General features: G+C 40.3%; 1 long non-coding RNA gene across 1 annotated transcript; it reads left to right on the top strand.

The window, feature by feature from the left end:
* The first annotated feature begins 14,078 nt into the window (after positions 1-14,078).
* Positions 14,079-16,509, top strand: LOC134175184 (uncharacterized). Its single transcript, XR_009968915.1, has 2 exons — positions 14,079-14,707; positions 15,646-16,509. It is a non-coding gene; the product is annotated as an uncharacterized LOC134175184 (long non-coding RNA).
* Positions 16,510-24,749: the final 8,240 nt, after the last annotated feature.

Raw genomic sequence — 24,749 nt, 5'->3', positions numbered from 1 at the left:
TGAAGACCTGAGCAGGTGTCCACCCCAAACAGGGTGAGAAGAACATGAGAAAGGTGTTGCTCAGGGCGGATGCCTTGTCTCCAAAAGCAAGTCCTTGTGCTCCATCCTGTTGGCTTTGCCTATGTTTTTGAGAAATTTTGTCAGCTGCCTGCGTTGCAGAAGCTGCAGGTGGATGCACTGATGCCAGCGGGAGTTATGCCAGTCCCTTCCTAATGCAGCACAAGAGCAGTAGTACTGATGCTGTGGGAATTAGTATTGTTGTCAGTCCCTTCTTGTTTAACTCGGTTTGAAATGAACTCAGTAAAACTGAAGAATGGCCTAATAGCTGCAATTTGGCTGAATGTCAGGCAGTGCCTTTGGGTCTGTAGAAATCTGCAGTGATTAAACCACCTGCTTAAGGAACCCATTTTGCTGAGCATTCGGATCTGTGCTTTTAACGTCACTTTGGTATAGACTATGAGTACAGGGCACAAAATCAGTGACCTATATCCATGGAAAATATTAAATGATGGACTATTGACTGCTAGATCCATGACATGTCTAACAGGGATTGGGCATGCAAAGGAACTGATGAGAATGATTCCACAATTAACACACATAAAACCACACCTTCCAAACCAAGTGAATTGCACTTACTGCATATTGATGTCTGCACTGATAAGGAGTTGGGGATTATTGAATCTTTGTTGCTAAAAAAAACCCCAAATATTAAAAAGGTGGAGCCTCGGAGGAAATGCAAACTGTAACTGCTGATCTTTGGGCTGGCAGGCTTTCCCTTCTTGTCTTTCTCTTTGCTGGCCTCAGTGGTGGCTTGCTGTCTGGAGGCAGATTTTGCCTGGTTGTTCCCAAATTCCAAGCCATGTGGGACGTTCTGCATTTTTTAAGGAATACATGATTTGAACCACTCTGTGGGTCCCTTAGCTGTTGTGTGTCATGCACCCCACTCTTGGTAGCTATGGAGACAACAGGAAAGGCCTGGCAGAACTGGCACTGAATCACCATCCCTTTTAACAGATCTCAATAATGTTCCCAGCTGATATCAATAAAAATTAGAAGACATAGTAAAATTTTCTTGCCAACCTCTGTAAAATTCACCTGAATGCCTATCATCTGGTATAACATAAAGTAGTTAATTGGAGTTAATATAAATGGATTTACAGTGGAGGTGTGTTCCAATGCTATAAAACTGAATCTTCACACCAAAAGCTGGCGCAATAGTTTTTAGCCTCTTACTCACAAGTAAGTTCTTGCAGTTGTTACACTAAGTTGCAGCTTCATCCAGTGTAACAACAGTGAAGTGCTGGCAAAGCATATGAAGATCAGAAGGTATTTCCAGATGTATACAAAGGAGAATGTGCAAGAATAATGGGGTTGCTGATGTTGTTACTAATGTGCGCAAATGTGATCAAGTACCCAAGTTAGGGACTGAGGCCTGCTGTCTTGGCTGCCATTCAGTACCAGAACGAAAAAGTGATTGGGACACTCTTTTCGATGGCGACCAAGTTTTGCATTAACAATCCTGGAGAAACACATGAGAGTAAATAAAGACAAGTCATCAAGTTCACTATTTGCCCACAGCTACTGCATATGCCTTGTATACTGCAGGCTGGATAAACATGCTGTTTGCTGTCAGCACAGGTCTATCTAGATTGAAAGGAGTTCTGTAGAGTGCAGTTGTAACCAGGGACAACCTTTTGTTTGTACAAGAAGCTTTCTGACACTAATTAAACATTTTTTATTTATTTGGAAAGCAGACGATTCCTGACTACCTACATGCCCCCAGATTTACACAAATGGTTGATTACAAACCTCTTATGTTCTGAAAGAGTGAGAGGGAATTCCTATTTTAGGTGTGCTGAAACGACAGAAGTAGGCAATTCAGGTAATGGCCTGTTGGTAATTTTTGAAATATTGCTCTTCAGCAAAACTGCTAATGATGATGCTCTTTCCATGCTACCTTTAAAAGCGTAGACAGTATATTCTGAAAAGAGATTATCTTGGATACAGAGGGCCACTAGCTTGAATACTGTCCAAATCAGGCAATTATCTGTGACAATCAACCAACTCTGCCAGGCCACACAGAGATTAGTTGCTGTATAAAGTTCCATGCTTTAAATTGAATGGCTAATATACAAATATGAAATTACTCAGGAGATGAGACTTGATTTTTAGAGGAATGATAAACTTTTAGTAGAGGTGGATCACCTCCTGGGGGCATAAGAACCATTGTTCTGGGTAAGTATCTTCTTGTCCTTTTAAAGCAGCTCATAAAAGCTGTCCAAGCATAGCTGATTTAAAATCCTTCAATCAACATTGACCAACATTGTGGTGTCCACATATAACTAGACACTGATCTGTTCCTAATTGTTGAGCTTTTCAGTCTGAACAGACAGAGGCTTGTTCCCCATCAGCAAATCATGAAGTTGGTCATCCCAGCCCTTAGAGAAATACTTACTGATTTGGTGGCTTTTTTCATTAGTGCAAACTGATACAAGCTTATGCAGAAACAGAATGGCTATCCGTTGTCAGTATAGTCATAAGTACCACTAAATCTTCCCACATAATTTTGGGGATTCCCAAAGTATTCCAGGAAGGAAGATTTCATGGCTGACCCCATTTACAGATTAACAAACTTCTTGTGCATTAATAAAACATACACTCTATATCTTTCTTCCTCCACCTGATTGCGTTGAGCGTTTCTAGCACATTCATAAAAAATTTCCTCAAGAGAAGTGGAATGATGGATGAATCTTTACATTGAAAAATAGTGTCTTTACTGATGCCATAAAGAATTCCATAGGATTTACTTTGGCTAAACTACCAAGTTTACATTGTGGATGAGAATTTCTAGCGTAAAACTTCATTATTGTGTTTTTATTTAACAATATAAAATGTTCATATCTACATTTCTTGGCAAGGGATATTCAGACATTATTTTAGCAGATCCTCTGAGCAGAAAAGTTTTTTCAGGTTCCAGGCACTGGCACTGAATATACTGTTAGTATGGAAATCACGTATTACAAAGATCTCTTCATGTTGCTGTTTAAACAAAGGTGTTTCCTCATATAGAGCCAAAGAAGGATGTATGGATTGTTATGGGGATGCTTCATAATAAATTTGAATAGTATATGCTGGGCTGAATATATTTAACTAAGCCAAAAGGAGAACAAAACAAGTCACCAGCAAGGCAGTGTGTTTTGCCAAGGCAATGAAATACGGGTTTAAATCACAGGGCCAAGACCTCAATGAATGTAAATGGGAGCAACCCCAGGGCTTTCACTGGAGGTGGCTAAAGATCTTGCCCTCAGTTTTCAAGATACTTTTAAATATTGGGTATAAACAACTTTCCACCATAGATACACTTTGGTTTAGAGTGGATTTTTCACTGCTCTAACGTACCTATTAATTGCAGCAACGTTTTGCTGCAATCCTTTGGATTAAAATGCTATTTCTAAGTGTCAGTTAATGGGTTTTAGTGAAAGCAATTTCTTAAACATTATGTACTCAGTTTAAATCTAACAGGGTAACTAAACATTAAAGTAACAGGGGGGGAAATCTATATTGCTCTAATTTGTATTGTATGTTCTTTTCACCAAGTATAATTGCTATTGACTGCCTAAAGCAGCATTCTCCAAATCATGAGTAACCTGAAAAAAAGACAAATTGCAATTGCATGTAAAAAGCAGTGTCATGGCTTACTAGCATAAACACGGGATGAAGAGCCAAGAGTTATGCAATTTGGTGTTCTGCATTTGCTGGGTTTTCTCCCTTTCTTAGATAGGGATGTTAATGACTATCCAGCTCCCAGTGGTGTGAGAAGATCGTGAGCATAACAGATGCATGCGTATTTTACTGGTAATGCAAACCACAACAGAGGGGCTAAAACCAGATTGAACAAGTGTTTGTATAAAGGATAAGGTGATGTTGTGTCACAGAATTTATTCTCACACAATGTTAGATGATAAATTCTGTTTTCTAAATTTCAGCAATGGGTCTTCCTCCTCAGTGCACCACAGGTTAGACTGCCATAGCCTTAGGAGAGTGGTGTTCAAATTATTACGTGTGAATAGGGATGAAGGGGAGGAGCTGGTGTCCAGGTGTCGTGGTTTAAGCCCAGCTGGTAACTCAAAACCAAGCAGCCACTTGCTCACTCCACCCCACCTTCCTCCTCCCCCTCCTGGAGGGATTGGGAGGAGAATCAAAAGAATGTAACACCCATGGGTTGAGATAAGAACAGCCCAGTAGCTAAGGTATAACACAAAATCACTACTGCTACTACCAATAATAATAATGATAAGAGAAATAACAAGGGAAGAGAATACAGCTGCTCACCACCTGCTGACTGATACACAGCCTGACCTGAGCAGCAATCTGGCCCTTCTGGGTAACTCCCCACCCAGTTTACACACTGGGCATGACGTGCTGTGGTACGGAATACCTCTTTGGCTAGTTTGGGTCAGGTGTCCCGTCTCTGCTTCCTCCTGGCTTCCCCTCCTCCCTGGCAGAGCATGAGCCTCACAAAGTCCTTGGTCAGAGTAAACATGACTTAGCAACAACTGAATACATCAGTGTTATCAGCACTGTTCCCAGGCTGAAAGTCAAACCACAGCACTGCACCAGCTACTAAGAAGGAGAAAAATGACTGCTAGTGTTGAACCCAGGACACCAAGGTATCACTGGTATAAAGAAGACTTCAGAGGAAAAAAAAAAAAAGAAAGGGCAAAAATCATACCTTCCTTCAAATTCTTAGGATTTTATCTTTATTATTTGGAAATAATAATATCACCTGAGATATCACTTGTATGAATCCCATTATACTCTGTGATAATCCACATGGTTTTTGATATTCATCAAGAATTTGACTTTTGAGAGGATAAACTATCATCAAGAGAATCCTCTGGAAGCTTTGCCCATTCTACTGAGTTAACCAAAACTTCATTACAGCCCTACATCTATCCATAAATAATGCATAAATAATGTCCTGCAGCTTCAGAAAAGTCATCAGCAGCCTATAAAGATGGATGTCAAAGCCAGGGACCCTCATGTCCTCATCCTCATCGGTTATTGGCAAAATTTTAATGAAATTGTACTGACCAGCTATGATGCACTCACTCCCTTGTCTTCACTGTCATGATCTGAAGAAATGGTCCCCATTTAGACACTTGTTCATGGCAACTGAATGCATGCCTATGAATGAAAACTTATTGTTGGGAGAGGAGGTATGAGCTGATGAATAACAACATTTTATTCACAAACATGTAGACTTTAATATTTAGCTGATGTCTGCCTCTTAATTTTTTGCTTTCTAAGTACTAAAACCTGATATTTATTTTCATTTCCTATAGCCAAAAGTATCCAAAGAAAAGCAATCATTCTTCATGTGTTTAACTACTTGCTTTGAAGTTGGAAATGCTCATATACTAAGTGATGAAGCTTATGTGCTATTCAATGCATTCATTTTGTGATATATGTTTTGCAACCTGCCTTTACCTGTGCCCTAGCTGCAGGTCAATTTCCTTCTGACAGGTGCAGATTTATGGGGAATAAAAAGAGAACTTAATCTTCCTCACCCTCAGCCCTTGGCTCACACTTCCCTTTCATGGCATCCACAGCACACATTTTCCCAGAGCAATGCTGCAGATTATTTCTGAGTCCTTGGTCTTCATGTAAAAGGCAGACAGAGTTAGAAGCTGGGGCACACAGAGAGTTTGGGTCCTATGCCCACTCCTAGCTCTGCTTCTTTGTGCACACCCACCACATGGAGGGGACAGAAAGACATGTCTCTCAGCTGAGATGTGGGAGATATCTGCTCCAGCTTTAAGTCCTACTTCTAGTTTGTTTTACTCCTTAGTAACCAGAAACAGTTCCCAACTCTCTCATTAAAGTCAACTTAACTTTTGAAGCGATTCTTTTTTTTTTTTTTTTGTAGCCTGTGTAGAATGCATTTGATAAAAATTACAGCGTTGTAAGAGCCAAAATTAGTTGATTTTGGGAAAAGTAGCACACATGTCCCAGGTTAATGCTGCTGATTTTTCACATATTTCTGTGGAAACCAGCTGAGCTAAATAACCTATGCAACTTCAGGTCTATCTCATCCCTTTACTTCCTGTGCCTGGCCAGGGTGCGTTTTACAGCTGACTTGTGTGCTGAACTCAATAACAAATGTTCAACCAGCCTGTGCCAGCAAAAGGACAGTGACAGACAGCTGTAGGGTAATACTGTCTCGTATTAACAGAGACATTTATGCATGAACTTGTCACCTTCTAAAGTAGAAAGTTCAAGGGAGCTATAGAGGCTTAAGTTGTTTTGTGGCACTAGAGTTGGTACATCTGAAAGCATAGCGACTCCTTGGGGCAGGACCATGTCTGTTTTGTTTAGTATTTCATCAAGCTTGGCATTCTGTAAGTAAATAAACATAACAGGGATGCTATGGTGCATTAGTGTCTGTATCAGGAGCCCTTGGCTGGCTGCATTATGTGTGTCAGCATAGAGAGTATAGAAACTCCTCTTAAGGAGCTGTGGCCAACAAAGATTGTTCAGCCAGTGGTGTGACAGGGGTGTGCATGATTGATTCTTACAGTGCTGTTTACACTTTGCTTGCAGAGAAAGCAAACTAAAATGGTTCAGACAGGAATTTCTAAGGAAATCTGGGACCATCTGTGTTTATTGCTTTGCCTGTATTGCAAAAAGTGTTCTTCAGTAACTTTAGTCCATATTCAAATAGGATTAATATAGAGTTGTTAAGGTATAAGCATGCAGGCATGAATTCAAAATAGCAAGAAATGAGATGGTCAAATGCATCGATTGGAAAAAGATTCTTTGTTACAAAACTGCAGAATATAAAGATTCTAATAACAGTAACAGAAGTTCTTGCTGTATATTTTGTAGGTATTTCTAGTGAATTACGGGCATTTTCCCTTATTACCTAAACATTTAGATTTAGCAGGCCTGCTTCTACTACTTTGCATCTCCTTCTATGCAAGACAGCCTCTGTTGAATGTCAGATGATGGGATTATCAGTGCCATTTTACTTTCACCCCGCGTTCCCTGAAGTCAGTGATGAGGATGGAAGAGTTAGTTTGCTACTTGAAAAATGTTATAGGTAGGAACATTTTTGGAAAAGGTCTCTGGATCTGCAATCTATGTGTCAGAGATGACTTTGTTAGTTAATTTCAGCAGTTCTTTTAAGCTGCTGATTGCCAGGAGCTGGGACAATCCACAGAGGAGAGAATAATTCAGTCCTTTCTGCTGTGGCTTTTATATTCTTTCACCAGGCAACAGTTATTGGCAGGTGCTGGAGACAGGATATTAAGTTAAACAAGCCTCTAGTCTGACCCCATAGGGCAGCTTTTTCAGTTTTATTTAGAGCCACATCTCAGCAGTGGAAGAGTCCACAGCCTGATCCATTACCCAGTTAAAAGAACATGTTGCAACTCACTTAAAAGCAAATGCAGTCTTAAATTACACGTATAGCAGCTAAAAGTAGCCTCAGCTTAAATTAAAGGGCATGTTTTCCCAGAGGGGCAGCTAGCTCTGGCTGCCCAGAATAAGTCTTTTCCTGTGTGGGAGATCCTTTTTTTAAGGCCATATCTACTTATGCCAAAACGCTTCCTGCTTCAGAGGCTGTGCTAACGCAAGCAAAAAAAAAAAAAAAGGGTGAAGTATTGCACACTGCTATTACACACTATTTAAACAAATACCCTTTTTATGGACCTGTGGAGGTTTGTTGGTTTGTTTTCTTTTTTTTAAGACAGAGAAGTCTTTTGGCAGGAGGGTAATAAGAACTCCAGAAGGAATTCAACATGATGCTTTTTTATCATGCTGCCAGGGTTTCATGGGAAAGCCAGGATTGTGGAAAATGCTTCCAGCTGTGGTTCACAATAACACCTATCATCTGCAAGTGGGTCTCCAGTGAGGATCTAGGCAAGTGTTTTGTGCTAGCCATACAAAGCAACGGTAATTTAAAGTGCGGATTACTACATCTGTAAGAAAATGCTTAGGTAGGGGCCAGCCATCTGGCCTAATGATTATTTTTGTAACAACTATTCTAAGAGAAAAGGGTTTGTTAGGCCATTTGCAGGGTCCGGAGAGGAGAGGAGAGGAGAGGAGAGGAGAGGAGAGGAGAGGAGAGGAGAGGAGAGGAGAGGAGAAGGCGAAAGGTAAAACTTAGACAGCATTTTCAGGATCAGAGGTGTGAATTCAATTCCCTGCCTTTGGACAGATATTAGATACCTTTGTTGGATCTGTTTTTAAAACTGCAACACAACAAATAGAAAGTCTTTGGTGCTGGGAAGCTCAGCCTTAGATACAGAAGTGTTCCTCAGGGCTAACACGCACCTGCAGGTCCAAACTAGCAATAAGGTGACCCAGAGGAGAATCCATAGCACAGATCTGCTTGGTGTGCCTTTCCTGCTCTCTCCCTACTGAAAGCTAATCACACATTTTGTTTCATTTTTCTATGCAGTTACTTCAAAGCCTCATTCTTACGCAGTTCGCACTTCACCTCTTGAGTGTATTTTGTTTCTGTTGTTCTCATTGTGCTGGCTAAATAAGGCAGGGAGCCTAATAAATTCAAATAACATTTCTGATTGGCTTAACATCAGTTTAACTATCTAGAATAATTTAGTGTTATTGGATACTTTATATGATGAGTCCATGATGTTTAGACTAGAAAATAATAAAATGCACTCAACTGATTAAGCTCTTTGTAGGAGTCTAAGAATTAGCATACTGTCTAATGTTGAATAATTTATAATTACCAAGAAGATCTGATAAAAGGGTTCAGTGCTATTGACTGCCTGACTTGATGACCTTGATCAGCAAGCTGCTTTAAAAGAAAAGTTCTAGATTGAACATAACTCTGTTAAAGGCATGAGATGACTTTAACACTTTGTCCCTTGAATGGGATGCTGCTGTTCTGACAGATAGTCCCAAAGTGTTGCCTTTGGAGACTAGCACATGCTTTAGACTGAGGGGCATGTTGCTAGTCTGACTGGCAACACATTCCCAAGTGGAAATTTGTCCTGCAAGCAAAATCTCTGTTTTGAAATGAAGTAGTACAGAGATATTTATAAAGCAACTTTCTGCAAGATTTTGTCCTGTACTTCATTAGCTGCACTTGTGAGAGTAGGAGGATGAGTTGTGCAGTGGTGTTTGCTATACTTTGTACACTGTAGTTGGAGATACAGTCTGGTTTCTTTCACACATTTCTGTGATGTGACAGCTGCTCGAGCCAAATTTAAGGTTCGAAATAACTTGTAGAAATACAGGAATGTGAGTAGATCACAGCTTCTGGGATGGACCTGTGGCCACTTGATCTTTACTAAACTGGAAGAAGGTGAATAGGTGGGGCTTTCATGGAGAGGGAAAGGTACTGCATGAAAACTGAAAGACGCTGATGTGGCAGGAAGGCTGAGAGCTCTGCCACTTAAAAGGGCTCTTTTGAAGGACATTCCCTATTCACATTGATCAGTTATGGCTGCCAAGTCCTCATTTAGTTCAGAACTGCCCTCATCTCTGACTGAAGACATCAAAAAAATGTTCTGGTTGCTCATTTGTTCTGCTGGTGTGGACCTATGCACAGCAGCTTTCTGCTTTCCCCACACTTTCGCTCTAGTGAGTAGAAAGGTCTGGTTAAGTGTTTTACACAAGAGGGAAGCAAGCAGAGCCTGTGGCTGTCAATTGACACAGAGCAGATTTGTAACAGCTGCAGATCTGGCATTTCAAGTCAAAATACAATGAACTGGTATGCTTTCATGAAAAGTCTTTAGCCTACGGAACAGGATAAAGATGATGGAGGAGGACAAGTCCCTGGAAAGTTAAGGAGTATAATAAATGCATCCTTTATTTGCCTATGCTTTTGCATCTTTCTTTTGGAGTGGGATGGATAGATTTTACTGCTTTAGGAAGGTAGAAAAGCTTGGATTCTTACTCTCTGTTGTTGAAATGTTGAGATCTTCAGTTTCAAAATGGACCCTTTGAATGTGTCATCCCTTCTGCCCTTGTTCTGACACAGCAGAACAATTTGTTTGAATGCTTGCCTCTAGCCATGCTCGCTTCAATCATCAACTCAAGGTTCCTTGCAGTCAGATCAAAGAGATGGAGCTTTGCAGGATACCTTTTACGGTTTTGAAAACACTTTTTAGGAGCACTGTGCTCAGCTGATATTTATATTTATATTTATATTTATATCTGGGCATGCAGCATACACTAATAGGAATAGGAATTGCTGGCACTATATGCAAAGAAATGGCTACATTCCCCATATTTTTTTACTGTATTTGCTAGGTGTCACATTAGAAGGACTGAAGCTGTGGTGACGGACTATCTATCCAACCACTGCAGCAAATCATGTAGCACCAAAACTGCTTTGCTAAGAAGCAGAACAATTCTCATTTTCAAAAATAAATTCTCATTTCATTCAAGACTGGAATGCAATAGTTTGAATGACTCTTATGTGTCATAAGGGCTCAGTCTGGACAAGTGGGCAGAAGCTGGTTATGTTTCATTCTACGATCACAAAATTTTGCATGTTACTGCTAATTAAAAATACTTCAGAGAAGACACTTTAAATTCACATTGCTACAGATAAGAAATGTGATGCAAATTTGGAACCATGAAAGTTTAAAATCTTCTAAAACCTTGGGGTTTTAAACTTGTCTAATTATGTAGTGCAGCATAAGCCTAATTCATATAGTCAAACAGATCAGAACATATACATATATACTTATATAACATAAGTAATTTCTTAAAATATCTTCAAAGCTGACTAATTTGTCGTAGCAGAAAAGAGCCTATGACAATAATATGTACTGATATACATAATATACTACTAACAGTATTAATACAAACTAATACTATCTTGTTTGGTTTCAAATACATAAACTCATGTTGTACGACTGGGTTTGAAACAGAGAGAAGGAGTTCATAGGGAAAAGTTATCTAACAATTAAGATTCTTCCTGTTCTTGGAATGCCTGTTTTGATTTTATTTGCTCCTGAAGATTATGTGAAGAATATCTCTCTAAAGTTCACTGTGCAGATAAATTCCAAATATTCGACATTTTCAATTGTAGGTTTCATTATCATTGGTCTTATCAGTGATATTGTGTATTCTATTTCCCAGATGAAATGACTACAACTTTTTTCTGAGATCCTTGGAATTAAATTCATCTGAGCTAGTCATGCTAGGCTCTCTTTCTACACAGATTTAGACACTTCCATAATATGAATCATGACCTCCTAAACCAAATATCTAAAATAGATCTGGTGATTCATATCTAACAGAGTCTGCTTTTCTCCTTTAGCTACAAAGGGGTTACAGGGTGACTAGCTTGGGTGTTGATGTCCACATTGTCGAAGTCTGAAGCTAGCTGAGAGGAATCCCACTCTTGATTTGATGTATATATAATTTGATTATATTTGCATTAAAGAGTGCTGTAAAATTAAGTTTTTCAGGAACTTTATTGTTCTTAAAAGCTAAGCATGATGGAAATGTAGACTGGTGGATAGTAGAGGAGCAGCTCTCTAAGTGGTGGGTGACAGCCTAGCACTTGTCAGGACTGAGTTAGTGTGAAGTTGCAGATTTCTTCTCTGACCTCAGGCAGATCACATGAAGTCAGTTTCCCTAAAAGGAAGAAGTGTTTAGCAATTTTTCTGTCTCGCAAGGACTTCTCTGGGATTAATACAATGGCGCTGTGAGGGGATCTAGTTATCTTTCTATTCAGATGACTCAGAGCAGATGAGTTTTTAAAATTCACAAATGCTTATAGAGTTAAAAAGATTTGCTTCACAGGGAAAAATGAGCTGGTCCAAAAGGTAACTTTTCACTGCCTGAGTTTAAAAGACTATCGTGTTACAAAAAGAACTTAGTATCAAAGATGTTACAGGGAGCTGGGAAGAAGTGCAGCTGGTGTAAGATTTCTGCTTTCTAGATCACATAATAAAGTAGGCTCACGCATGTGTGCTGTGGGAAAAAATGACTACACAGGTTCTCTGACTTAGCAAGAATTGGTGAAGCCACGTCTGTGCCATCTCAGAATGAGGAAGAGAAGTCATCCATCCTTTGGAAAAGTTAGCACCCATTTTTGCCTTTTACTTAAGACAGAAACCTTCCCTGATTACCATGGTCTTTCAAAGAAAATCAAGACTGGCATCACAATGATGCTGGCCAGCTCCCTGAGTGTTTGAGTGTCTCCCATCAGATCCCAGGGGCTGGTTTATGTCCAGTTTGTTGCGTTCTTACCTCCTTCACTAAGAGAAAATTTTCCTTGCTTCAGACCTTCCCCTTGGCCTCTGGTGCCTGAGATACTGAAGGATGATCTTACCAGTAAAAACAGAGATGGAAAAATCATGGTGACCTTGGTCTTCTCCATGGCTTTTTGCATTCCCATTCAGCAGCAGACTTGCATTTTCCTTTTGCTACTGTTGCTGCTGTTGTACCTGTAGTAGCTCTTTTTTTTTGCCCTTCATGTCCTTTGCCAGATTGAGCTCCCAATGGGCTTTGGCTTTCTAATCTCATTGCTCGACACTTGGACAGTGTCTTTATTCCTCCTGGGTGCTGACCCATGTTTTCTATCTCCTGTACGCTTCCTTTTTTATGTTGGAGTTTTGTCAGGAGCAGTTTGTTCATCCATGAAGGCCTCCTTTGCCTCACAGGTCTGGATGGATCATTCTAGATCTTGGAGGAGGTGATCCTTGAAAGTCAGTCAGCTCTCCTGGAACTGTTCCCATGGGATGCTTCCAAGCAGGTCCCTGAAAAAAAGTCCTCTCTTATTGAAGTCCATGGTTGTGATCCTGCCATTTGCCTTGGTCCCTCCTAGAATTCTGAACTCTAACTTGTCTTCTTTTATGAATTTATGATGCTGTGGTACATCGTTCTTTTTTGTCTTTATATACAAATTTAACTGGTGCGTATTTTCTAATCCAGGACTGACCTCTGTCTCCTGCTCCCACTGCTCCATTGGGACAGTACTTGAATTTAGCCTGCAGTAACAGGCTATTAACTGAAGTAGTTCTACAGGATTGAACAACATGGAATAAATCTGTCCTAAGGTGAGAATCGGGCCCCTCAGTCCTTGTAGCAGAACTAATACTGACTTCTATTACACAGTCTTCTGAAGGATTCTCTTATTTATTTATTTATTTTTTTTTTTGTGACTGGTCCACCTTTATTTTATTAAAGTAATGAAATAATACATCTTTACCAACTCCTCAATGCCCTTTATATTAACAAAGCATGCATTATTTCATCTCTGTCTAATTAATATCCTGTTTAATAGGTATCTCACTTCATGTTAGGTTCCTGTATTCTTAAGAATTTTTACTAATTTAATTGAGAGCAGTCTCAAATTAATTGTATAATTAATCTTGTCAAATTAGGTAACATTCATACAGCACCTTATTAAGGAAACTTGAATATTTTAAATTACCATGCTATTAGGCATTAATAAAGAAGTTCTTCCTCTGTATTGTTCTGCTTTATATCACAAAGAAGGTAATTGCAATATAAATTGCAATATAAAAGCTAAGTTCTATAGTACATTAATAATTAGATACACATTATTCCCCATTAAAGCTTTTTCTGTTATTAATTCAATCATAGAATGGATAAGCCTTTTTAAAAACAGGAATAATAACCTCCCCCCCCTAAATACTAGGAATGAACTATTGTGCTGATGCCTGAACAATAAAATGGATAGAACCCGAGCTGTTGCTTGACTAATGTCTCAGAGAAGCAGGTTTCTCAGAAACCTAGTGATGTGCTGTAAACCACTTAAAGATACATGTAGCTGTGGAAAGCTTTCTTTGCATCTCATGTTGCAAGAAAGTGACAAGAAATCTGAAAGTGAAGAGGTGTGCTCCCTGATATGCTCCTGATAATTACAGAGCACAGCAGCCTCCTTGCAGAACCAGAACCAGTTGCCCAGAGACCTCTGGAGGTGACCATAAGGCTGGGTAATGGGAGGTGGCGGCTGTGATGTAGGAGGGGAGAGTGGGTGGGCTGAGCAGAGGGGAATGGATAATGAGAAGCACTATCAATTTTTTATGAGTATATGGAAATTGTACTCAAGGTCAGAAAGCCCAAATACTATATTATATCTGTGGGTGCCAAAGAGATTTTCATTTATGTAATATATTGGTCTACTATTTTAAATCCTTAATCTTAGTGCCTGTAGTTGTGTATACTAAAAGTGCCTATTAGATTAAATACTTTAGGCACAAGAAATCATCCACGCATGAATGCTGAATGAGTAAAACAGCACTTCACATAGGGACATATGCTTGGGTATAATGTGTGGGATACAATAAATTGCAATGTCAGCCATATATGTAGAACAGCCTGTTCTGATAAATTCAAAGTTCCTGCTGAGAGGGAAAACCATAAACTAGCAGTGTGAAAGCTGTTCTCACCAGACAACTGGAAGTACTGGCAACTTACAGGTGCATCACATGAGAATTTACTTAGTTGTCCCTGTGAAAATGTTCTACCATGGGGCAGTGGATTACCTGCCTTGGGCAGCTGCCCATGCAAGGCAAGGAAAGGCTAAGAAATGTTATTTCTTTCCACCCCTTCATCTTACACTCTTCTTCTCAACTCTTCCCTAGGTAAAATCACCCCTGGATTAACTGTAAGTGCTCTCAGCCGTGGTCTTTGGAGTACATTTGAAGCAGTTCTATCAACTCAGCTCTAGGTCTCTTAAGCACAGGTTTGTGAATAGCAGCTCATTTACTTATTTATTCATACAATTGAACAGGAGAAATGTGTTTTAAAACAAACCAGAACATTTTATCTATGCCATTTAAAATAAAAGGGGGAGAGGGAAGTGGGGGCAGGAGACATTGAACTGAAACATTGCATTCAGCCTGACACCAAGTGTTCTCATTTGCTATTTGAGGCTAGACCTTTCCCATTGTCTTTCTATTTATCTCTCTTTTCCACAGGAAGAAAAAAAGAAAGTCCTATTTCAAAGCAGAAATCCAGATTTGTTTTGAATTGAAAAGTTACCAAAAAAAAAAGACCCTCCTTCATTTTTCTTGGCAGAGGCTAATCACCAAATGTGATCAACATTTGCAAATAGGGTTTATCTCCCTCTCCTTCCCTAAATCTGAATCTGCTGTCATTTCTTCTTGGTCTCTCTCTATCAACTTTACTTTTTAGTTTGTTTATTTGGTTGGTTGATTTGGGGTTTTTTTTGGTGACTAAGCTGGCATTGAGCACTTTTCCCTCAGTTCTGCCCTTGGGAGCCCATGATTCCAATGTCCAGCCTAGTAGACTGATTAGATATGATGCAGCTGTCTTCTGGAATGAGGATCTCTGCTGCCACTTCATGTTTATTTGTCAAAAAGAGCATCTTCACAGGATGCACTATCAAAGAATACTTTTCCCACTTGCTCTCTTTTGAGGACAGACATTTCCCAGATTTGTTCTTGTGTGGTAGGGATTGTGATAAAGCACCTAGTTGGTTCAAACAACGTGCTATAGTTCGATAAAACATTAAAGCCTAAGAGGGTAGGCAAACCTGCAAAAGTTGCAAAGCTGTGAAAGCCTTAAAGTTCTCTTTTTTCCAGCAAGAAGAGTATTAGATAAGATGAGGTGCTGCAGAACACCGATAAAAACTACAGTAAGAATTCTTCTGAATAATAGGACTTCATAGCTCAGCAGGTAGTGTGCTGCCATCCTGAAGTGTGAGTGGCATGAGGAGATGGCTTCTGAAGACAAGTGGGAGAAAAAAAAAAAACAGGCTTAGCACAACATGTTGCAGAGAAACGACTTCAAAGTTTTAATAATCAATTCTGATTTTTAACCCTACCGGAAAAAAATGTCACAAACTGTGAAATCCAATGTGCTACACATCCGTGTAGCTGTTACTTGACTGAGTAATTACTGTGGGAGTGACAGTCCCATTACCAGATCTTGGACAGGTAAACACTGAGCGGGAGCTACACGGTCACTGAAGAATGAAATATCAACAAGGTATTGTGTTGGACTTCCTTCACTTTCAGCTTGGTTGTAATCTTCAGGCACTGTGACTTGTATTTTTTACAAGAATATGAGCCCTTTGCAGCTCTATCTAACCCCTTCAAAGAGCGTGGGGTGTAATGTGTGTCTGTTGCTAGTGATACTTTTTTCTTTGTGATTCAGTATGGTTTGAATATGGTGGAGTTCAGTTCTTGCTGCTTTTTTTTCAGAGCCGTCATTCTGATTTGTTTGTGGGTTGTTGTTGTTTTGGGGTTTATTTTTGCTGTGTATAATGATATCTGAATAACCCTGGTGTATCCTTTCTCCTCCATGCAATCTGTAATATTGGCCATTCTGCACTGCACTACTTCTCTTGGAGATTTGACTTCAGTCCTGTCAGCCACACAGCTCATCCTATCACTGGCCTCCTGCTGATAAGACTGACAACGCCAGACTGCACAACTTACCCTCCAAAGAGGAAGCAGGGAGAAAACGTCCCAGAGATATATTTCCTCTGTAGCTTTTATTAAAATCAATCTTGCTCACCTGCAGTGTTTCTTTTATTATTTTAAACATTTTTCCCCTACAGTCATTCTGCATTATCATTCAATGTTAATAAAACTGGTTGCTTGCAGTGAGGAGAAAAAATGTTTTTTTTTATCAGGTGTATATTAGCAGAACATGCTGAGTCCAATTGCTGCTTCTTGCAGTTAGTCATTTGTTTCTTATAGCTCCTCTCCCTCCTCCCCAACATCCCACCTTCTAAAGCAAATAGATTTTGGAAGAGAAGTCTGAACATAGATGTCAAGCCCTAGAGTTGTACTGCAGTCAGTTGGATCACGCAAGATGTGCCTGTTTCGTTAGGGCTTGGAGCTGGCCTATTTCAAGATCTTGAAACCTCCAAGTTGCCACAGGATCCACCCTCATAAATTGCTAGTGTCAGGATCAGTTTTGAACTGTAGGGCAATAGATAATAAACAAGAACAAGTTTATCGAGCTATCTGGGCTTCTTTTGATGCTTTTGTTTGGAACAATGTTATTCATGATGTATTTGATAATACAAGAAAAGCCTTCCACTAGAAACAAAATCCCTAAATTCGTGATCTCTTTAAGACTTTGATCTAGAGCAAATTTCATATTCATGTTCAAGTACTTAGCTTAAATGTTGTTCAGGTTTATGATACACACAGAAGAAATATTTGTGGAAAACTTTAGGTATTTAGGGAGGAATTGGGCTGGTGCTTGGTAGAGCCTTTGGAGCAGAGATGAAAGCAAAATCTTGAGCCTTAAGAAAGAACTTACTTATTTCTGCCATGCTTAGATTCATCCCCAGAAGCAATTCCCAGCACATGCCAGGAAAGGAAAGGCTGATAAACCTCCACCCTTTTGTGATACTCAAGTAAAGGTGATGAAATTCTGTCGCAAGCATCAACAAGCACCAGCACAGAGAGTTTCTCTGATAAACAAGTCAGCGAGCTGAAGTAGTTGCATGGGAAATGTATGCTTAGATGGATAATATTATCACATCATTGGTGGATGGGCTGTGAGAATCAACATGTACAAATCATTTTGAGGAGTACAGGTGGAAGACTCCACATAACAAGTATGTTGGAGAACAGAAGGCTGATGTGGGTTCAGCTTTTTTTGTAAGTACAGACTCCCTGTGGACCTTTGGACGTGTGACTGATTTTATCTCTTCTGAGTAAAAATAAACCTTATAATTGCAAAAGGTACCCCAGCTGCTGATTTGCCACCTGTGCTTTCAGAAAGGAACTTTAGCTAACTCAATTCCTCCCCCCCGCCCCCAGAGCTCTTGCTGTGTCCCAGTCCTAAAGCTGCTGTTGAGGATAATGTCTCAGTTCTCTTCTGCTGTTCTGAACCACTGTTGCTTTCTGAGAAAGTAGTATTTCTGCTCCCCAACATCACAAATCACTTTCTTAAAGAGAAACCAAATCGGCACACAGGGTAAATTCCCTACCCTCAAGTAGAAAGGCCATCTCAAATTTTGTCTTTTCCTTCCTTCTCCTGCTCACTGTTACAGTCCCTTGTGACACCTGGAACAAGACAGCCGTGGCTGCATTTCCAGGCCCTCCCAAGGACATGTCAGCAGCGAACATTCCTATGGGAATGGTACAAAAATGTCCAGGATGCGGCTCTCCTCCTGGCCACTGCTGTGACTGAGAGATGATGCTGCAGGGGAAACAAAAGTTGTTGGGTCCTTTCCTAGATATTGGCATCTTTCGCAAGAGACTCAACACAGCATATAGGTTCTGCTCAGAATGGGTATGGCCCTGTACTGTACAAATGGGATACATTGGCCATGCTGAGTCTGTATGGGAACTCAGACAAAGCCTGCATATCATTAAGGACACATAGATTACTGAAGGTATGTACTGTTCAGCAGAGACTTCAGAATCAGTATTTCCATTAAAGCAATTCTGTCTCTGTGAGTCTGCTTACAGTTCCTTTCAATGTGTGGCTGTAGAAATTGGTCTGGAGAACTGTCTGCACTGAAGATTTGTTGTAAAAGAAATTAAGGGGAGCTGAAGGAATAATGACATGTTTTTAGTCCCATTTCATTTCCTCCTTTGGTGTCAAAAGAAAGCAACTATGAATCATTGTAATGGCATAAGCTGCTTCAATGAGATTTTGGAGCTCTCTGCTCAGAGCGCCATTAAACCAACATGGCAACAATCTAGGGTGCAGTATATCTTATTAAATTCAAGTTAGCCCACTCAACTTTCATCTTGCTACTCTTAGCAACCTGCTCTCCTTCAGAAATGTCCCTGGCTGATGGAAGGTCCCTGCATCTGGCATGCACGTTCTGGGATTTCTCCCATAGTGCAGGGCAGGAGGTAGTCCAGGGAAGCAGAAAACATAATTTGCTTTCCTTAAAACCACCTGCTCCCAGCTGATGTTTTGTTTTGTTTTTTTTTCTGTGAAGATTTTATTTGGGGAGAGACATATAAAGAAAGGACGGGGGGGGGGGGGGGGGGAATGAAAGGCAAATGCCTGCCATTTCAGGAGACCTGAACGTTAAAGACAGCAAGACTTTACAGAACCGCCAGTGTTTCTGAACATGCCACTTCCAGTTAAGGGCAGAGCTACAAGCTCTGTACTTTGCGGTGTTATGCAGTAAGTAGGAGAATACCACCTGGACACTGCCATCCAGCCTTAAATCAGCCCTGTTATGCTAGATAGAATATGCACATACTAGGATACCAGCCAATTACATGACCTTGCAGAGTTTTTCTGTGGGGACAGGAAATGTTCAGAGACCAAATAAGCAAACTGATGGATGATGAGGCAAGGTGTGTAGAAGGAAGAAGCATCCCCTCAAGGAGATTTTATTCCTATGTGCTCCCCAGATTTGTCATGAAATATTAGATGATGAGGCTAGTCCAAACGTCCAGAAATTTCACTGCCAAATACTTGAACCTTTCTAATTACTTTTTCTTTTTTCTTTTTTTTTTTTTTTGGTACTATTTAAGAATTTATAGGTGGAGGGCTTTTTTTAATTATTATTATTATTTTTTAATAATTTCTGCCTTGATTCCAGAGACACCAACTACTGAGAGCAATCCTCTAGAGGAAAAATATCCATTTTACCCTTTTTCTTCATTCTGTTTGAACTCTACAACTTCCCTAATTCCCCCAGGGAACAATTCTCTTCCCTACAGAGCTACACTCCGTTTCAAAATTGACTTGAAAACAAGAAAACAAAAATCTGCCTTTCTTTTTCTTGCTTTCTAAAATTTCTGACAAGGGCCTTTCTCCAGAGAGTCATCTTCTTCAATCTCTTTCTGTTTACTGTCACCTGCCAGCATTTTGCTCTGCATTAAGGAGACAGTAAGCTAGATAAGCTGCCTCTTTTTTTGTGGCTTCTTCTGCCCACAGGCCAGCTTCCAGCTAGATGTATCTGAATCTGGTCTTCATCTTGGTCCCTATTCATTTCTCTAATTACTTGTCTGCATCCAGAACATTCATATTATTCTGTGGATGGGTCTCTTTAATTGGATGCACTTTGCCTTTTTCACTGTTTTCTTTTTCAGTTTGTTCTGCATTTGGGAAAAGTTAGAGGCCATGACTGTGTGTGGGGCATCAGACAGGAGCCTTCTTTAGTGAGATACTTGCTATTAAACTATAGTAGGAATCCCTTATTTCTGCTGGAGCTCTGTATTGAATTACCTGGATACTTAATTAGACAGACTTATTTTGATTCTAAATATCCACATGACTTGTGCAATTATTATTCAGGCTCTTGTAACTTGCCTCTACCTTTGATACATATTGTCTAATGAGGGTCGTGACACAAAAACACACAGGTAAAAGATGTCTCTGTGTCATTCTAACCATCGTGTCAGTCCTGTTTTATGAAATATTTTGAGATCCTCAAACAGTAGGCATTTCATTGAAATAAAGAGCAGTATTAAAATATTGGCTCATTTCCTCACCTATTATAGCTGTACACTAGTCATGCTTCCTCACCCAGACTGGGGCCAGAATGCTATTCGGAGCACTTACCTGAGTATCAGATACTATGTATAGCATACCTTTATGAGGCCGTAGACCTCTTTTTAGATGCCACTGGCCTGAGAACCTGGTTGGTTCTCTCTGACTCCACAGAAATTCACTTTCCAATACTCTAGCTTCAAGGGGATTCAGATAAACAGTTTGCTCCTTCTACAGCACATTGTGAATGAAAGACAACACAAAAGTTTTGGAACAAATTCTTCTAGCCAGCAGAAAGTATATACAAGTCTGGGTTAAGAACATGCATGCTTTTCACCACTTTTATTTCATGACAAGTTTTTCTTCTGCTGCAATACACTTTCATGATTGCAGTCAATCATGACTTTCCCCATGGAACATGGCGCATATTATCTCTCTCCAGTCAGTTTGTTTGCCCAATGTCAGATGTATATTCTATTTCTAAAATATCGGTGTTCTTCGTCTTGCTGTTAATTCTGCTTGCTTGCTTTGTCAAAAATTCTACCCTGAGAGAGGTGACCTTACATTTGATTGCATAAGGATTTTCTTCATCATGACCTGGGCAGAACTGTTTTCTTTCAAGGCAAGCATCATCCTTTGCTTATATGTGCCACAAGTTCTGGGAGAAAACATTAAGTAAATTTGAGAAATCAAAAGTAGCAAGACCCAAGTCATTCTACTACAACAGCCTTTTGCACATAAATGTTCCAACTGTAACAGATCCCAGCTATAGAAATAATGGAGATAACTCTCCAGAGAATCCATGTGATCAGTGTTTTCTTTGGTTCAGTCTGGTAATAGTCCAAATCATTTCGCTCTTTATTAGCTCTCCTTCTAAACCTAGAGAACACTGTGTCACTGAATAACCTCTGAGCCCACTTTCTCTTTGAGGCTGTTGTTAAAGAAGGTAGCCATATGCTAACACCTATTTGAAGGGAAAAATCCCATCACAGCCTCATAGTAGGATTTTAAAGCTGTTTTCCACAGAGAACAGGCACCAGTACTCAGTTTTGCGTTTGAGAGACATCATTTATGTGAGATATGTCACAAAGCTAGGAGTTCTCAGCTGAAGAGCTTTTAGTACCTGTTTAACTTGTAGGTGGCTTAGTCATGTACTATTTTAAGATTTTTCTGCTTTGGAAAATCTCATTTCAGTGTTAAAATGTTAGTGGCACTGCAATGTTATTTCCATGGTGCCCTGCTTAGCTCCAGGTCACTTATATTTTGTCAATCAGTCCTACAGTGTTAGTTATTTATCTATCACTTAATAACCATGCTGCAGAGAATAATTTATCTGGCATAGCATGGTAATTTGTACTATAATTTCACCCCTGCTGCTGCAGACTTGCATTCCGTTACAGCAATGATTGAGGAAAATTAAGATTCCTAGGTCACACTTTACGTTTTCTGCCTTTCATAATTTCATTTCACTTCATCATCTTTGATTGAAGAAAGGGTTCATCTAGAAATGTGAGAAGTGGTAAAAATCACCATGTTGTTCAGCCCACTAGGACACAGTTCAAGAAGATAAAGGGAAGGGGACTCTGCAGTCTTAAAATTGGCTCAGGAGACTTATATGCCAACAAAGTCGAATCCATTGTAAAGCCTCTGCAGGCAAGCTCAAACTACATTTTTTGTTTCTCACTTCTCTTAGAAATGTAAATAAAACATACACATAACACTGATGCACCCTTTTCCCCAAAGTCTAGCCAGTATTAATGCCAGTCAGGTATAGATTCCAACCTTATCACTCATCTGTGTTAATTTAGGAGCCATTTATCACAATTAACTGTGAAACAGGAAAAAGGAGTAAATATAAAGGAAGTAAAGAAGGCTGAAAGACAAGGTAAAATAATGTTACTAATAGAATTAGTTTAACTCAGCCTCATTTACATAGCATAATATACATACTTAAAAAAACAAACAAAGAAACAATGAAACACAAAACCCCACAAGTTTTAATATAATGATTAGATGATGGAACTTTTTGCAGTTCAAGTGGCCAGCCCTCACAGAATTAGGCGTTGAGGAAAAGGTGAAGGCTATAACATGCATTCATTTTATCCACTATTAAGTACTAGCATTTTGGCTGTTCTGTCTGTGCAACAGAGTAATTTTCACATTCAAATTTTATCCAGATATTGCATCCTTCAAAAAAAGGTGTTAGAGATGGTCATTTTTTGATACAAGCAAAATTGATTGATGCCTGCTAAAATGAGACTCTAGTCAGATTTCTAAATGCAAAGGAAATATTAATAGTAACAGAATAAGCAACATCAGTTTTATGGAGATTAATTTTAATGCAAGCCCTCCTCTGAGAGATTTAGGGGACTTGCTACACACCTACCCCTGTATCCCTGCCATTTATGTATTTATTTTTAGGTGACTTTTTTTTATTTTTTTTCTGGAGAAGAGCTTCTCTAGTAATTGCAGAGCAGCCAGTGAGTATCATCTGCTTTTCCAGTGTCGACACTGAGTTGCTCTTTTCTCTGTGTTTTTGAGTAAAATGTTCCTGTGTTAGCTGTTTTATTTGCCTTAGCTCTGCTTCAGTATTGCAGAAGAACCTAGAAAAGAAAGGCTATTTTCATCATCAATCATTTCTTTCTGAATTGCACTTGATCTCCATAGCACACTAATCTTGGTTAATGGATACTTCAATCTGGGGTCTCAATTCTAATTCTTAGCAGTTACTTAGAACTACAGACCAGTCAGTCTCACCTCTATGCCTGGAAAAATCTTGGAGCAGATTCTCCTGGAAAGCATGCTAAGGCACATGAAAAACAACAAGGTGCTTGGTGACAGCCAGCATGGCTTCACTAAGGGGAAATCCTGCCTGACCAATTTGGTGGCCTTCTATGATGGGGCTACAGAACTGATGGACATGGGTAGAGCAGTTGATGTCATCTACCTGGACTTGTGCAAAGCGTTCGACACTGTCCCACACAACATCCTTGTCTCTAAATTGGAGAGACATCAATTTGATAGGTGGAACACTCAGTGGACAAAACACTGGCCAGACGGTTGCATGCAAAGTTGTGGTCAATGGCTCAATATCCGGCTGGAGACCAGTAACAAGTGGTGTCCCTCGGAGATCGATGTCGGGACCGGACTTCTTCAGCATCTTTGTTGGTGACATGGACAGTGGGATTGAGTGCGCCCTCAGCAAGTTTGCCGATGACACCAAGCTGTGTGGTTCGGTTGATACCCTGGAGGGAAGGAATGCCATCCAGAGGGACCTTGACACACTTGTGAGGTGGGCTGATGCCAACCTCATGAAGTTTAACCATGCCAAGTGCAAGGTCCTACACCTGGGTTGGAGCAATCCCAGGCACAGCTACAGGTTGGGCAGAGAAGAGATTCAGAGCAGCCCTGCGGAGAAGTACTTGGGGGTGTTGGTTGATGAGAAAATGAACACGAGCCAGCTGCAGTGTGCGCTTGCAGCCCAGAAAGCCAACCATATCCTGGGCCGCATCAAAAGGAACGTGACCAGCAGGTTGAAGGAGGTGATCCTGCCCCTCTACTCTGCTCTTGTGAGACCTCACCTGGAGTATTGTGTGCAGTTCTGGTGTCCTCAACATAAAAAGGACATGGAACTGTTGGAACAAGTCCAGAGGAGGGCCACGAGGATGATCAGGGGACTGGAGCACCTCCCGTATGAAGATAGGCTGAGAAAGTTGGGGCTGTTCAGCCTGGAGAAGAGAAGGCTGCGTGGAAACCTCATAGCAGCCTTCCAGTATCTGAAGGGGGCCTATAGGGACGCTGGGGAGGGACTCTTCATTAGGGACTGCAGTGACAGGACAAGGGGTAACGGGTTAAAACTTAAACAGGGGAAGTTTAGATTGGATGTAAGGAGGAAATTCTTTCCTGTTAGGGTGCTGAGGAACTGAAATAGGTTGCCCAGGGAATGCTCCATCCCTGGCAGTGTTCAAGACCAGGTTGGACGAAGCCTTGGGTGACATGGTTTAGTGGGAGATGTCTCTGCCCATGGCAGGGGGGCTGGAACTAGGTGATCTTAAGGTCCCTTCCAACCCTAACTATTCTATGATTCTATGATTCTATACTGAGAACTAATGTTTTCCAATAAATTAGCCCCAAAGCCACGTATAAGGGTTTAGCAAGCAAGAAGCTACTTACAAATAAACCAAGGTGGGGGACTAGTATAGTCTCATGCTGGCTCTTTTTGCTGCATCCCTTTCAAGGATGACTTCCTCTCCCTCACCTCCTGGTCTTATTTTGCAGATGTTCCTTCCATTTCTACTTCATAATATAGCAGGTGTCCAGTCAACTTCATCATGACT

This window comes from Pezoporus occidentalis, unplaced genomic scaffold (genome assembly GCF_034315485.1).
Source record: "Pezoporus occidentalis ecotype Australia unplaced genomic scaffold, CSIRO_AGI_Poc_V1 ctg67, whole genome shotgun sequence".
In the NCBI taxonomy this organism is placed as follows: domain Eukaryota; kingdom Metazoa; phylum Chordata; class Aves; order Psittaciformes; family Psittacidae; genus Pezoporus; species Pezoporus occidentalis.
This window is presented reverse-complemented; position numbering and strand designations above follow the sequence as displayed.